This window comes from Pelodiscus sinensis, chromosome 3, assembly GCF_052426305.1.
Source record: "Pelodiscus sinensis isolate ZL-2025 chromosome 3, ASM5242630v1, whole genome shotgun sequence".
Lineage (NCBI taxonomy): Eukaryota > Metazoa > Chordata > Testudines > Trionychidae > Pelodiscus > Pelodiscus sinensis.
The window spans coordinates 58,763,978-58,780,014 of record NC_143054.1 but is presented as its reverse complement, the minus strand read 5'-3'; the positions used below and the strand labels follow the sequence as shown (position 1 = coordinate 58,780,014).

The 16,037-nt window shown below is 41.2% G+C and overlaps 1 long non-coding RNA gene across 1 annotated transcript in view; it reads left to right on the top strand.

The window, feature by feature from the left end:
• Window positions 1-8,970: 8,970 nt before the first annotated feature.
• The window catches only part of LOC112547277 (uncharacterized), a 70,389-nt gene continuing 63,322 nt past the window's right edge, over window positions 8,971-16,037 (top strand). The window contains exon 1 of the long non-coding RNA XR_012902276.2: window positions 8,971-9,023. This is a non-coding gene — a long non-coding RNA (uncharacterized LOC112547277). The remainder of the gene's footprint in view (window positions 9,024-16,037) is intronic.

The window sequence follows — 16,037 nt, the reverse complement described above, 5'->3', positions numbered from 1 at the left end:
ATGGTTGCATAGAGTGCAAGAAAAGAGAAAATTAGGTTCCGTGTGCATTAAATTAGATAATTGTGATTAGATTAAAGCAGAATGCAATAGCTCTACTTCTGCCCCAGACTTTGTTCTGTGTTACCCCTTATGTGACTTGATCTCTGTGAACTAATCCACAAGATTTCTTCAGTCTCCTCTTTCAAAACTTTCTTCAGTAACCATTTGGTATCTCAAAGACATCAGCCAAAGAAAGTTGGTTAGATAGCGAATTTCAGTGTACATACCACTTCTTTTCTTCAGTAATATAACACAGCAAAAGACTATATTGATTCAGAGAACCAGGAAATATATCTTCATTACATTGACAAGTCATGTGATTATACCCATGTCACCTTACAGAATGGCATTGTCCAATGAGACTCAAATATTTCTTAAACAAGATCCCCTTTTCATGCCATTTTTAAAATAAACCCAGTAAGAATAATTTTTCTCTTTCATAGTATCGTCTATGCCAGATTAAAGAACATCTATAACTTATATAGGCAGTGAACAATTAACATTCTCAACTTGTTATATGCTAATATTCCCTTTAATGTTTCACTAAACTAGAGTTGGGTGAATAATTCAAATCCTTTTGTGTATTTCATTTTAAAATGTAATTGTTTCTGCCATTTTCACAATCTAGTTTGCAAGCTGTATAACTCTGAAGTTGGGGTCTGCTAGCAGAAATGCTCTCACAAACCAAATGTTAAGATCATGTTAGAAACCTTAAGGAAAAATAAACAAAAATTCTCTTTCTGCTCATTTGTTGTCGGGGATTGGGGATGGCTAGGTGGTTTTCAGACAGAACCGGCCCATCCATAGGATGGTTCGAGGCAGTTGCTCCAGGCCCTGTGCGTTGGGGTGCCCCACAACCACTTCCTCAACCATCCAATGGACGGGTCTTGTGTGGCCCTGGATGGCCTGGGGGATTACCTGGGGAGCCTGACGTGGGGAGGGAGCAGGAGTTGAGTTCCCCCACACTCACTGGTGCAGCAGGAAGTGGAAACCCGGGCCTCAGCCTGTTCCACTCTCCTGCAATGAACCAGAGTTCAGGAGGCTGGCAGATGGGGTGGAGTAGAGAAGGCTGCTGGGTTGCTCCAGTTCTTGCTGTAACGGTAAGTGCTGGGGAATTCAACTCCTGCCGCAGCCCTGTGCCAGGTTCCCACCCACTAGGTAGTCCCCCAGCTCATGTAACTTGGGGGGACAGGGATATGGGGAAGAGTGCATTTGAGGGCAGGAGGAGGCAGAACAGGGGTGGAAAGAGGCAGGGAGGGGGTTGAGTGGGGGCAGGGTGGGGGTGAAATGGGGATGGGAAGAGGCAACTGGAGTGCCATGTGCTCTGTACCTGGGGCAGTGGGATGGTATTGTGCCACCCTAGGGACAGCCCTGTTTTTAGAATTAGGGCATTGGGCTCCAATTCTTTACCCACTGACGTCAGTGGAAGCTTTGTTGACATCTTCAGGGAGATCAGCATCAGTCTTCTTGGCTGTGTCTAGACTGGCCAGTTTTTCCGGAAAATCAGCAGCTTTTCCAGAAAAACTTGCCAGCTGTCTACACTGGCCGCTTGAATTTCCGCAAAAGCACTGACTTCCTACTGAAAGAAATCAGTGCTTTTTGCGGAAATACTATGCTGCTCCCGTTCGGGCAAAAGTCTTTTTCCGAAAGACTTTTGCGCAAAAGGGCCAGTGTAGACAGATTTCTTTTCCGCAAAAAAGCCCCAATCGCGAAAATGGCGATCAGGGCTTTTTTGCGGAAAAGCGCGTCTAGATTGGCCATGGATGCTTTTCTGCAAAAAGTGCTTTTGCGGAAAAGCGTCCTGCCAATCTAGACGCTCTTTTCTGAAAATGCTTTTAACGGAAAACTTTTCCGTTAAAAGCATTTCTGGAAAATCATGCCAGTCTAGACGTAGCCCTTAAGTTTGCTTAATAAAATAACTATTTAAACTTTAAACTCTGTATATTATTGTGTTTCCTTATGGTTGTCAATAACTTGTCCTACTCCTACCCTTTGTTACCATATGTCACATTGTAATTTGTCACTGTTTTTGTTTCCTGATACATTAAGGTCAGAATTGGAGCCCTATTGCATTAGAATCCTTTTGTTTGTCCTTTTGGCCTTGATTCTTCAATCTTATACATGCTGGCAGATTCTTAGTTTTGCAGGAGCCTCACTGAAGTCAGCAGGTCTATGGAGCACACAGGTCATCCTCAATCGGTCCAACACAATCATATACCATGCCCTTTGGGTCAACTCAACCTCTGAGGACCTAGCTATGTACCATTTTCCACTGCTCATAAAACTGGTTATACAAAATTGTTGCTTTAAACTAACATTGCCAAGGAAAAGTTTTCCTTCTCTTTGTAAATTCAGTATCCTATTTCTCTCCATCTCAATACAAAGTGGAGTAACGATGCTGAATGTTCTTTTAACCCTTATTAAGATGTAAGTGAGGAAAGGACATAAACATATGTTTATCTTTAAGCATGTGCTTAAATCCAGCTGACTTCAGGGATTCCCTGCGTGAGATGATTTCCTTAATGCAGGTCAAATATGTGCTATGGTTATCTGATTAAGCTTTTCCTTCACACTGGCAAGTGAAGCATTGGATTCCAAAGGGTCTGTGTGCCGTATCCCAAAGTAGTAAAAGTTTAAATATTATCACCTTTAACTTCTGTATTTCGGAGAGAAGTTTTTTTCACACACTGTTCGGAGAGCTTAGTGCTTTAAAAGAAAGTATTTTGAAAAGCAATTACTTTGAGTTAATCTGTTGTGTTTGTTAATAAATAAATCAGATCACAGTGCCTATTTCCTTTTATAAATGCCATATCAAAAAGCTGGCTTAATCTAGGACTGACTTCTCTCTTAATATTTTCCCACTTACTTAAATATTTCTAAGCTCTCATTTTTAAAGCCACAGTTTTATACCAGCCTTAATATATTGTTCATTGCCCTAGTAGCTACATAGCTGCATTTTCAGTATTGAAATAATTAGTAGTGATTTTTAAATATTTGAATATGCTTGTTTAAAGAAGTCTCAAGGCTACTGCAGTTGTTGAACTATACTCTCAGATCATAGTTAGAGTGATAATTTTAACATGTAAATTTTTTCTCCAACATCTTTCAATTAATTTTCATGGCTAGTCTATAGTTGTCTTCATTCTAAGTGTGTCTTTTCTTGAAATTCAGAAAGAGAATGTGGGAATGTGGTTAGGCTGGATCTAATAAAACTACAATGAACAGTTATATATTCAGTCACGTGATTGTACCATTTAAATTCATGAGAAGCACTGAAGTTTTTAAAAACAAATTATTTCCTTATGTTGAAATTCAGAGATATATAGTTACTACATATTTTAAATGTAAAAAGAATAATTGACAGGACAAAATATTTTAGATTATTATTAATATGGAGTGAAAAACACATAGTACTTGAGAGAGGATAAGTTATGAGTAACAATAGGCCTAAATTGTTTCTAAAATATGAATAGTACTTTTTCTCTCCATTTGGCCCATCATTCCTAAAATAGTTCCAATGCTAATGCCATACAGGCACTCAGGGGATCCATATTTTTTTTATTCTGGCAAACCAAATTTCTGTAGACAGTATTTGCAACCACAGAGAGATATAATGTATGAAGATAAAAATAAAGGAAACCCTCAGTCTCTAAAATTCTGAACCAATGTCTCTCTTTATCTCTCGCCTATATTCAGTTTCAAGAAACTTCATGTCCCTGCCCCCTATTCTGTGTGAAGGACCCGTCTTTCTCTGCTCATGTAACCTTTGACCCTTTGTGTCTGTCTAGTGGTGGATGCAAAAAATGGGTTTTGTCTTTGCTCACATCTTTCAAATGTCAATGACCTTGCTTCAAGAGGAAGGATGACCTCATGCTATACTTTCCTTCTTGTTGATTTCTTTCATTCTACTGCTTCCCATATAAATGGGGATACCATTACAAGCACTCCCTGAGTTATAAACGTCTGACTTATGAACAACCACACACACATACACAAAAAGCTCACCTGCAGCCTTAGAGCAGCAGTAAGAAGCACAGGTGGTGGCAAGCAGTGCAAATGCTGGCTGGAGGCAAATGGGGGCTGGATGCAGCCCACAGGTTTGCAGGAGCAGAGCCCATAGAAGTGTGGCCGGGGGATGTCCAGAAGTCCCCTTTGGAATCTCCATCTTCTTCCTCATCTGCTTCTAATTAAAATGGCCTTTCCTCAAGCACCAGCATTCAAGGTTAAATAAAAAAATATATTTCTGCTATTTTTCGTTGCAGCGGCTATACAGTATTTCAGCTACAATGTGGTTTTAATAGGTTTTGTGGTCTAGCTTGGGAACCTAACTATCATTTCTAGCATTGTTTTTATGGGAAAATGCATTTCAAGTTCCAAACAACTGACTTACAAATGAACTTTTGGAACACAACCCATCTGTAAGTTGGGGACTCCCTGTATTTTTCATCACAGCTTGCTTAATTTACAGGTAGAGAACTATCTTCTCTCACATCTGAGAGGGAGCTTGTTTAGCCACGGATTTTAAATCATGGAACAATAGGGTTGAAAGAGACCTCAAGAGGTCATTGAGTCCAAACCCCACCCCACCCGCACCCCTGCTAAAAGCAAGACCAATTCAAATTAAATCATCCCAGCCAGAGTTTTGTCAAGCTAGGACTTAAAAACGTCTAGGGATGGAGATTCTACCTCCTCCCCAGATAACCCATTCCAGTGCTTCACCACCCTCCTAGTGAAATAATATTTTCTAATATCCAACCTACACCGCCCCCCACTGCAACTTGAGACTGTTGCTCCTCATTCTGCCATCTGTCACCATGATAATAGCCTCTCTCCATCCTCTTTGGAACCCTCCTTCAGGTAGTTGAAGGCTGCTATCAAATGTCTTTGTTTTCATATTTCCTCATATAGTGCTAACACACAGGCTACGTCTACACTGGCCCCTCTTCCGGAAGGGGCATGTAAATTTCAGCAGTCGTCGTAGGGAAATCCGCGGGGGATTTAAATATCCCCCGCGGCATTTAAATAAAAATGTCCGCCGCTTTTTTCCGGCTTTTAAAAAAGCCGGAAAAGAGCGTCTAGACTGGCCCCGATCCTCCGGAAAAAGTGCCCTTTTCCGGAGGCTCTTATTCTTACTTTGAAGAATACTTTGAAGTAAGAATAAGAGCCTCCGGAAAAGGGCACTTTTTCCGGAGGATCGGGGCCAGTCTAGACGCTCTTTTCCGGCTTTTTTAAAAGCCGGAAAAAAGCGGCGGACATTTTTATTTAAATGCCGCGGGGGATATTTAAATCCCCCGCGGATTTCCCTACGACGACTGCTGAAATTTACATGCCCCTTCCGGAAGAGGGGCCAGTGTAGACGTAGCCACACTGTATACATATGTAGTTACAATAATTGCCAGTGTGTCATTGGCTTTCAGAAAAGCCCTCACTCTACACACTATTATATTCCATACAATGAGTTGATTTAGTTCCTTATTACTTAATGGTCAGCCCCCTATCTTTATAGACCAGTAAACCACGGAAATAGAATCTTCTGAGGGTTATCCCTCAGAGTAGAGTTTATTCAAATTGTGTTGAAGATGACATGGAATATGATGCTGAAGAAAGCTCCATAACCTTTCCCAGACTTCCCCCCTGCTGGAGGTTGCTGAAATGCAGCTTGTTCTGTTTTCTAACATTTCTCCATGTTCCACCCTTGATAAATTTTATGGCCCCATTTTTGCCCATATGTAAATTAAGGCTGCCTTAGAAAACTACTTTGTTTTCTAAGGCAGACTGTTCATGCATTGTTTTCCAAACACATTTTAAGATTATAATTCTAGCACATACTCTTAACTTTTGGTACACCCTGTGCATAAATCATACAAGAATATTGATGAATATTGAATTCTTAGTTTTCCAATAATATAACCTAGCAGGGCACAGATTGTCCCACAAGTTCTTAAAATGTATTGGACACCATTTTTTTTGGAGCCTCTAGGGGGGCTCAATTCCACAATTGATTTTGACAAATAGGAAGGAACTGGTTGAGAATATGAAAGTGGAAGGCCTCTTGGGTAGAAGTGACCATGAAATAAGAGTTCATGATTATAAGGAATAGTAGAAGGAAGAACAGTGAAATAGAGACAATGGATTTCAAGGCAGTAGGGAGCAATCTCGGGGAGTAGGTAGGTAAGATCCCATGGGAAACAAGTCTAAGAAGAAAAACAATTGAAGACAGTTGTCAGTTTTTCAGACATGAGCACAAGAGCACCATGTTTCATTGCATAGAAAAGATAAGAAGTGTGGCCAGCAACTACTCTGTTTAATTATGAGATCTTGAATCATCGAAAAATCAAGAGTTCTACAAAAATGAAAATAGGACAAATTACAAAGCATGAATATAAACAAATAAGATCAGTATGTATATGCAAAGTTAGAAAGGTCAATACACAAAATGAGATCAAACTAGCCAGAGACATTCTACAAATTCATTAGAAGCAAGAGGAAGACCAAGGACGGAGCAGACTCATTACTTGTCTGGGACGGTCTAGATGGTGGCTGGTCCTGCCATGACTGCAAGGGAATATACTGGATGGCTTCTTGAGGTTCCTTCTAGTTCTATCATCTCTCGGGCCATATTTTTTACGAAGATTATTACAACATTGTGAATACAGGAATGCTTGGGATAATACCACAGTAATAGAAATGTGAGACATGTTGAAAAACTCCTATTATCAATGCTGTGATATTACACCAGAAACCTTTCACTTTGGGACTATCCCATAAGAAATGAAGATGATTCCTTGTACAGTAAAATCTGCGCAATCTGGAATTTAAGCATCTGGAAAACTGTAGAAACTGGCAAATTTTTGATGCTGGAAAAAGCAAAAAGAAACTGGCCCTTTAAGTGCTCCTCAGATGAGCGTGCAGCACATACCTGGGGAAGGACTGAACTGCAGCCAGAAGCCAGCATCCCCCCACGGCTCCTGGTACCCCGGCAGGCCAGCCCCCCCGCAACTCCCACTCCTTCCCATGGCAGGCCTCCAACCCTCTTCACCAGGCTGCATCCCACTCCCCCAGAAGGCCACATCCCGGTCCCCGCACAGCTCCCATGCCCTTCTCTCCCCCTCCTCAGAGAACTAGAATTTTTAGGTTACCAGCACGCCCTAATTCCCAGGCATGCTGGATAACACAGGTTTTACTGTACCAAGTTATCCCCTCTAGGGCTGTGTCTAGACTGGCAAGTTTTTCTGCAAAATCATCTGCTTTTGCGGAAAAACTTGCCAGCTGTCTACACTGGCCGCTTGAATTTCCGCAAGAACACTGACGATCTCATGTAAGATCGTCGGTGTTCTTGCGGAAATACTATGCTGCTCCCGTTCGGGCAAAAGCCCTCTTGCGCAAATCATTTGCACAAGAGGGCCAGTGTAGACAGCACAGTACTGTTCTGAGCAAAAAAGCCCCGATGGCTAAAAGTGCTTTTGCGGAAAAGTGTCTGTGCCGATCTAGACGCTCTTTTCCAAAAATGCTTTTAACGGAAAACTTTTCCGTTAAAAGCATTTCCGGAAAATCATGCCAGTGTAGACATAGCCTAGTATTTTGTGTGTCTCTCTTTTTTTCCCTAATATTAGTGTGTCACACTATCTAATCTTAATTTTCCACTAGTATTCTTTTCATAAGGGAGAAACTTCTAGTACACAAACTAGCTTGTACCATATGCTTAAATTCTGTAGAAGGATTTTGTGGTCCAATTTGCTGTTCCTAACTTAATCTCAAATCATCAATTTTGCACTGTAGAAAAGATCACATACTTACTTAGTTCAGTGATAGAAATGTAGCCGTGTTAGTCTGGGGTAGTTGAAGCAAAATGCAGGACAATGTAGCACTTTCTCACCCATTGCCAGGACAGTTTCCCCAATTATCACCTGTAATGCCATTGACTCACAAACATCCCACTCTCCCTGCCTTTAATATCAGCAATTCACAGACACTTACCTTCCTTCCTCCCCCTTCCCACCCCCCCCCCCCCCCGATCCCCCTTCTGTTCTGCAATGTGATTTGTCCTTTTCATATTTGTTCATTTTTTTAATTGTATCCTTTGGTATATATGGTTGTGACTACCTTCTTCCACTATTTGATCTGAGGAAGTGGGTCTGGCCCACGAAAGCTCATCATCTAATAAACCATCTTGTTAGTCTTTAAAGTGCTACATTGTCCTGCATTTTACTTAGTTCAAGCAGCAATCTGATTTGCTTTTCATTTACTTACATAGTTTCCTAGTGTGAATCAATCGGGTTCCATTCATCCTCACTTTTTATGATATTGAAAATAGCATCTGCAAGAATATATGCATTTCTTTTACTCATATTGTTCTTGCAGTTGTGTAAGGATTGAAGATCACTCGTGTAACAGAAATTAAATTATACACAATCTATTTTTGTGCCCATTTTTCTCTAGCATCTTTTGTAAAAGTAGATTTAACACCAGGACTTCTAGCAATGATAAATTTTGAAAATAATCAGATGTTTTGTGATTATGACCCTTGCAAATAACAAACTATCCAATATGCTTACACATTAATGAAAAAAGTGTTGAAATAGCTTCAAAAGCAGTGAATAACAAGACTCTTCTCATCAGGATAGCAGAAAAATTCTTGCAATGTGGAAATTTTGGAATAATATGCAGTATTTACTGATCTGGCATCCTTATCTCCCACTGCTGTTTTATGCTTGCTTTAGAAGCTATGGGGTGGCTTTGTAGCTAAGGAATGGAGTCAGGCACTATCAGCAACACCCTTATTTCAGACACCGCTGAAGCCTTAAGAAGGCTGTAGATCCAGCTGGAGGCAGTAAACCTTTCTGTTGGGGGATTATGAGCACCTGCTGGTACTCATTGTGCTAATGATATAATTGGGATGATATAATAGGCACAGAAAACTAGGGAGAGCCTAGAATAGGAGCCTAGGTTCCAGAGTGAAGACTGTGGGGATGCTGCTCCTTGTTGTAAGCTTACATTATAGTATTACTTTTTAAGCAAATGCTAAATACATATCTTGGTGAAAGATAATAACCTGGTGTGTGTTTGTGACTTTGAGACCACAATAACTAGCCAGGCAGTTGAGTACATTGATGGCCTGTGATAATTCCCTCTATATTTTCCTAGCTACTCATGCTGGGCACTGGATTGGGCCTGAGCATATAACTATACTAGTGACTTAAAAAAAACAAAACAAAGCACCTTTCTCTATGTATAGTGTCTGCACATTAATCACTGGTTTTACTATTTATGAAATATTTTAAAAAATGCATCTAGAAAGCCAGGAACTTCCATTATAATGTAATATAAAAATTCCAAATAAATGTTTCCACTTTGTTGGTTATTTAAAATTGGAAAAGCAATAAATGTTGGCTTGACATCCATTTTGTCCTTTTCATGCCTCTAGCCCAAAATAAAAGTTAGTGTGGCTATTGGTTACTATGCTACCAGATTTAATTGGTATTACAGTAGCACCTATGGGTCATAGTTGTGGAGAAGGACCCTCTTGTGTGTGGCGCTATACAAACACAGAACAAAATTATGCTCCTTGCCCCAGGAAACTTTGCAGTTTGACAATAATATAATAGACAAGAGTTGGGTACAGACAGGGGAATATAAGTAAACCTTAGTAATAGCTGTAGAGATAAAGTAAAACTTTCCCTAGATAACATAGGAGTCTAAACCTCATTCTCAAAGTGACATAGGTACTCAGGGGAAGGTTTTTTTTTTTCAAAGTTATTTATGTATATAGTGGTATTTTCATATGTACCTTAAATCAGTGGGGGGTCAGGCACCTAAACCAGTTAGATGCTCCTGAAAAATATGCATAGGCACTCATCTGCATCTTCTGGCACCTAAATATCTTTGTAAATCTTGCCCTGAATGCCTATGTCATGTTTGACAATGGGACTTAGGATCTCAAATCACCTGAACACTGTTTAAAAAAATGTTATCCAAATAGCAAATTAACCAAAGAGTTTGCTTGTATGACACAAGCTTTAATGTAAATGTTTACAAAGTTCCATGTTTTAGGAAATACAGGGTCTAATGAACAACTCATTTACTTGTTTTGAAATAACTCCTCTGCTATGCTTATGTTATGCTCGGGGCTTGCACTAGCCTTTGCTCTTGGAAATGTGGGAGTTTTTTGGGTGTTTTTTTTTTTTAAATTAGGAAACTAACTGCTTCTTACCTTGTGAGGTATCAGATCTAATAAATATGATTTGTAAATGAGTGGAGAGGACTTGGTATCAGACAGGTTCTCACTTGATCTTGTTGAAATATCATTGCTGAGCAGCATTTATTGACCAGACTGGCATTCACAAAATGAAACTACCATAAGAGGTAATAGTTTCCAAGACACGAACTGGGAATAAGCGAGGGACAAAAATTAGCCAGTAATATAAGAAGTTGTTTTGATATTGTTCTTAAACATTGTTGAACATAAACAGAAATGCAACTGGAGAATAGATTGCACTGGGATGAAATGTCAGTCTAGTGCTTAAATGAACCAAACGAGAAAAAAATCTGTCCACTGTTTGCACTTTGTGAACTATCCATCTTCTGTGACTCTTAATTGCTATATCACCACTTTGTTGTCTGCCACTTAAATGTTAAAGCAGACAGTAACTAATTATCAGAAATCTTTAAGCAGTAGCAAAACTTGATGTGGGCAGGCCATGCACTTTGTTTCTGCTCATACTTGAATGAAAATACTCCTGAGGGCTGACCTAAAACCTAGTGATGTCAGTGGGAAGACTCTATTGACACAAATAAATAGGTTTTGGATCAGATTCTCAGTTGTAGACCGCAACTCTATATGTGAGCATAAAGGGACCGTCGCTATCAAGCCTGAATGAGCTGTACTAAAAATATCTCAGCTGGAAGTCAGTCTCACATATTGCTTATTAATAATAAATGTATTAGGCATCTGTTTTCAAAAAGGTTGATCTTCTATCATGAGTAGTAATTGGCACTAGTTTTGATAGCTTTTAGGAGCTCATTATGTGGCAGTTGGTCATAGATGGTGTCAGGCCTATCCCTAGGGGGCTTAGGGCCTGGGACAAACCTCCTCCACACCAGGCCCTGACCTGCTTCCTCTCCACCCCTTCCCCAAGCCCTACCCTGGAGGGAGTTTCTGGGCTGAAAGTTGAAGTAATTGCTCTACAATTTAAATTCGTAAGCCCCATGTTTACGGCCCTAATTTGGGTAACATTTGAACAAACTTTCCTTCATACAGTGTTGTCAAGCCCAGCCAAAGAGTTTGTGGAGCCCAAGGTGGCTTGTTATGGTTGGCTACATCATGTGGCTGTGTTGGGTGGGTGCCGGGCAGCGTGGGGCCCTGAAGGCACAGGACCCAAGGCAACTGCATTGCTCGCCTTGCCCTAAGGCCGGGCCTGAGTGTTGTGGCTATGCTGGCCTCTAGAACCCAAACAAAATGGTTAGATAATTAGCATTTAATCATAAGAGGAGCAAAAAAAAAAAAAATAGAATTTTGGCAACAGTAGTTGTTGTTTAATTATAACTATTAATTAAGAAACACCCAGTCTTTTGGTGGGGGGAACTCTTCTGAGCTAAGGACCATTTCAGGTTCAGATTTTTATTTCCACAAATCCTGCACATTCTTTTGTTAAATCACCACTGATAGATATCTTAAAAAGAAATGTCAAAAGGACCATAGTAATCTTACAGTAGAAAAATCACCACATATTATATATTAAAAAAAAAATCAATGCTATACTGAGATAGCGGGTGAAGAAGCTAAAGCTATCTCAATCCATGTTCTTTCTTAAATATATACCTTGGTGTAAAATTTTTCCTTCTAGTTGGTCAGCCAGACTCGAAAGGACCACTCATGTGGTGACTGCTTATTGTGGCTCTTTACTTGTTAACCCAATCTCAAAAGCACATTTAGAAATAAGCAATAACAAATAGGTAATTTTCCCAATTTTTATTGGATTTTTGCCACACAGGTAGTGGGCCAAAAAATCCAAGTTTTTATGGTCAGCCTTGGATTTATTTTTCCCTGATATGTCTCTTTTAAAAGGTAGCAATGCATTTTATACTCTTATACATTTATAAAACCAAAGCTCTAATAGATTTAGCTTCTTGAAAATATTTAGTGTTTCCTCACTATTCCCATGTGGATTGCTGGCCGATAGCCCACTGATTCTGCTACCAGGCATGAGGTGTTTAGAACTAAATGATTAATTACTTCTCTGTTCCTGTTGGCCCAGCCATTGTGTAACTGATGCTGCAGCAGCCTGACAAGGAGCAGTGGTAAACAAGACCTTGAATCTCACAATTTTCTTTTTAACTCTTAGTTTACAGTGTATTGTAATGGTCAAGACTTATAACCATTTCAGTTCACATCCCAGTGGGTATGTGTCTGGAATACATGCATCTAATTCAAATTGCTTTTCCTCCTCCTATCTTTGGCTGTGTCTAGACTACACCTCTCTGTCGACAGAGAGATATAGATTAGGCACATCAAAATTGCTAATGAAGCAGGGATTTAAATATCCCATGCTTCATTAGCATAAGCATGGCTGCCGCTTTTTTTCTAAACGGAGTTTTTTTTAAAAAAAAAACCCAGAAGTCTAGATATGGATCTGTCAAAAATAAACCCTTTTTTGACAGATCCTGTAAACCTCATTTTTTGAGGAATACAGGATCTGTCGAGAGAGGTTTTTTTGACAGATCCGTGTCTAGACTGCTATTTTTCTAAAAAGCTCCGTTTTGGAAAAAAAGCAGTGGCTATGTTTATGCTAATGAAGCACGGGATTTTTGCTTCATTAGCAATTTCGACGTGCTTGATTTGCATCCCTCTGTCGACAGAGGGATGCAGTCTAGATGTAGCCTCAGATACACACTTCTGTGTTATGCGATGTCATGCTTTATCCCAGTTTTTGTATGTTATATTTGTTTGCATTAAATCACTACAAACTAATTTGATATTTGAGGGTACTATGCATTCTCTGTGAGAACTGGCCTGAAGCAAGTATTTTATATAGTTATTGGATGGTAACTTTATAAATGTGTTGGATCAACTGTCGCCTACCCCAGCACTCTATAGGCACCAAAGCAGTGAGGTGTGTTGTAGTTTGGCTAGCCTCAAATCCAACAGTTGGATGGTAATCCTTCAAGGACAATCCAAGTGCTACAGGAAGTGATGTTTGATTTAGTGGATGGAATATCTGCCTCTGACTCACTGATGAATCAAAGCCCTAATGATTTATTAGGGGGCTGTTATGAGATGTTTGTCTGGTGTCCTGTATTTGGCAGGGATATGTTTAAAACCTTCTTACTGATCTGAGAACAAATGGCTTTTCCTCATCGTCAGAAGAATACAGGAGCTAAGCCACAGGTAATGGCAGGGTGGAGCTTTGGATAATGGTCTCACCAGGGAGAAAACATGAGACTTGTGGAGGATGGCTTGGTTTGGTTTTTAAGGGGTGCTTGTGAGTCTCTCATGGGTTTTTTAGAAGGGGTGAGAATTTTGCAAGGATGTTTCTAGGTAGACAGATCCATGGAATAAAGGGAATAGTAGCCGTCAGAAATCATTGATTCTCATTTGAATTTGGCAGATAAGATTGGGGTAGGGGTGAAAAGAAAACCCCTTCCCATATTTTTTGGTCCATTTTTCTATTGTCATCTGTGTAAGTAACATTTCCTGAGCCTAGTCTCTCTGTGCTTGTAGTATAGGAAGTATTACCTTCCACTCAAGATGTGGAAGAGTTCCTCCTCGTGTGGGTTTTAAAAACTTTAGATTTCCTTTCACTCTCCATTGTCCTACTTTAAAGTATCCGTACATATTTAGAGCTTCAGTTTGCCCCATGATTTGTCTCTTATTTCCCCTGTCCTGAATTATAATGAAATGTTTGTGTACATTTTGTAAAATGCTAGCATTGTACGGGTAGAATTTCATTTTGGTACAAGTTAGGTGTGACATCTTCTAGGGTACAATGTAGACTGTTCCGCCACTGCATCCCTTTAATTCTATTGCCCGGGATGTCTTTTCCAGTGCTTTGCTAATAAGCAGCAAACCTCTCCGGGCTCTGTTCATTCACAGTCACCAGCATGCAAAGTCACACCCAAATGAGTTACCTGAATAATCTCCCAACCACTCATGAACTACACACAGAGCAATACTTGCAAATCCTCACCCCCAAAATGTGCATCTTGCATTGTTCAGGGAGGTCCTGAGCAGGTCCATTCATTTAAAGTTTGCCTTTCTATTAAAGGGTCATGAACAGCCTTTGTTAACCTTAGTAGTCATCCCCAAAATATTTTGGCCAATACACACTGCTTTAGCTAAAACATTAAACAATTGTATTTATTAGATAAAAAGGTTAATGATACAGGCTAGTCCTGGGAGAATCCTACAATTTTACTATGGCTCTAAATACAACAATTGCAGAATTCCACTAGGATGGATAGGCATAAAATCAGAATTGGTTGTGAAAGAATATAAAATAATCTAAATGACAGACTATACTGAGACTAATAAGTTCTAAAAGCAAAATTGGTTGTCTCCCCAGAAGCTGCAATACATTTAACAAGCTGTGTCTATCCAGCCTGTTGTGGGATCTACTTTCCCATAGTTCAGTGCTGTTTCTCTCTATCTTCCAAACAATCTTGCTTCTACATACCAAGGTAGAGGAGGAGAGGTGACCAGAGGCCTTCCTCCCACCCCTTGTACCCGCAAACTCCTTGTGCTGGAAAAATGCTGGCCATGGGATCAGGCAGTCCTATTGTCTACATCTGGGTCTGCAACCTATGGCTCATAAGCTAAATATGGCTCACTAGGGAGCCAGATAAGGCTCTTCTGCAGCTTGAGCTCAGCCCCCCTCCCGCCCCCGCTCCTCCCACAGCAGGAAGCCTGTGCTGACACACCAGTCTTGCAGTCCCTTGCAAGACTGGAGTGCTACCAGTGGCTTCCTATTGGAGGGAAAAGGCTGAAAGCCTAGAGCCTCCCCTCTGGATCTAGCTTGTGAGGGAAAAAAGCTGGAGCCAGAAGCAGCTGCACACTGCTGCTCCCCTCTTCCTCCATCAGCTGGGGAAATAGGAGTGTGTGGACATGCTTCCTGGAGGCTTTCCCTGCTGCTCCCATTGGAGCAGCAGGGAAAGCCTCTGGTGCATGGGAGGAGAATGTAGCACAAAACCAAGTATGTGCCCCCCTAGTCCCTCATGCCCACACCCTGCACCTCTAGCCCCCCCTCACACACCACCTTCTCTGCCAAGACCCCCAGACCCGTAGCCTGCTCCTGCACCCTCCCCCCTGGCCAGACACCTACCCCCACTCTGCCCCTGCCCCATCCATCCCCCCCCAGACAGACAAGCTGCCGGTAGCCTGCTTCTACACCCTCCCCTTTGGCCACACATCCTACTCCCTGCCTACTCCACCACTCTCCCTTGTTTCTGACCCTTTTCCCCAGCCAGACTTCACACCTTCACCCCCTCCTGCACCCCACATCCCACCCAAATCCTGCATCCTTATCCCACTCGCTAGCAGCTCTATCCCACACACTTAACCTCTCATTTTTGGCCCACCCCAGAGCCTAGGGAGGCTCACAAACTCCACTAAACCTGGAACCGCAGAAGAGTAAATCTGGGATGAGGCACAAAGACCAGTTCCCAACCTCAGGCCTCCCTGACCCTTCCCCCACCATGAGGCTGGAACATCAGGGGTATGAGGTGTTTCAGTTGGGGGGTACATCAGTGAAGGTTTTGGGGTTTTTTGCTTGTGTGGCCCTTGACTGATTTTTCTGTGGGAGAGTGGCCCCCAACCCAAAAATGGTTCCCCACCCCCAACATAAATAAAGACAATGTTGAAATTTTTTGTGTTGGACATAATACTTTACTTTATTTAAAAATGAAGCCTGGCCAACAGCTCCCAATAGGGGCCCAGCTCCCATCTGGCCACAGTATCATAACACTACTGCACACACCTCCACGCACACTGACCCTGAGCCCACCAT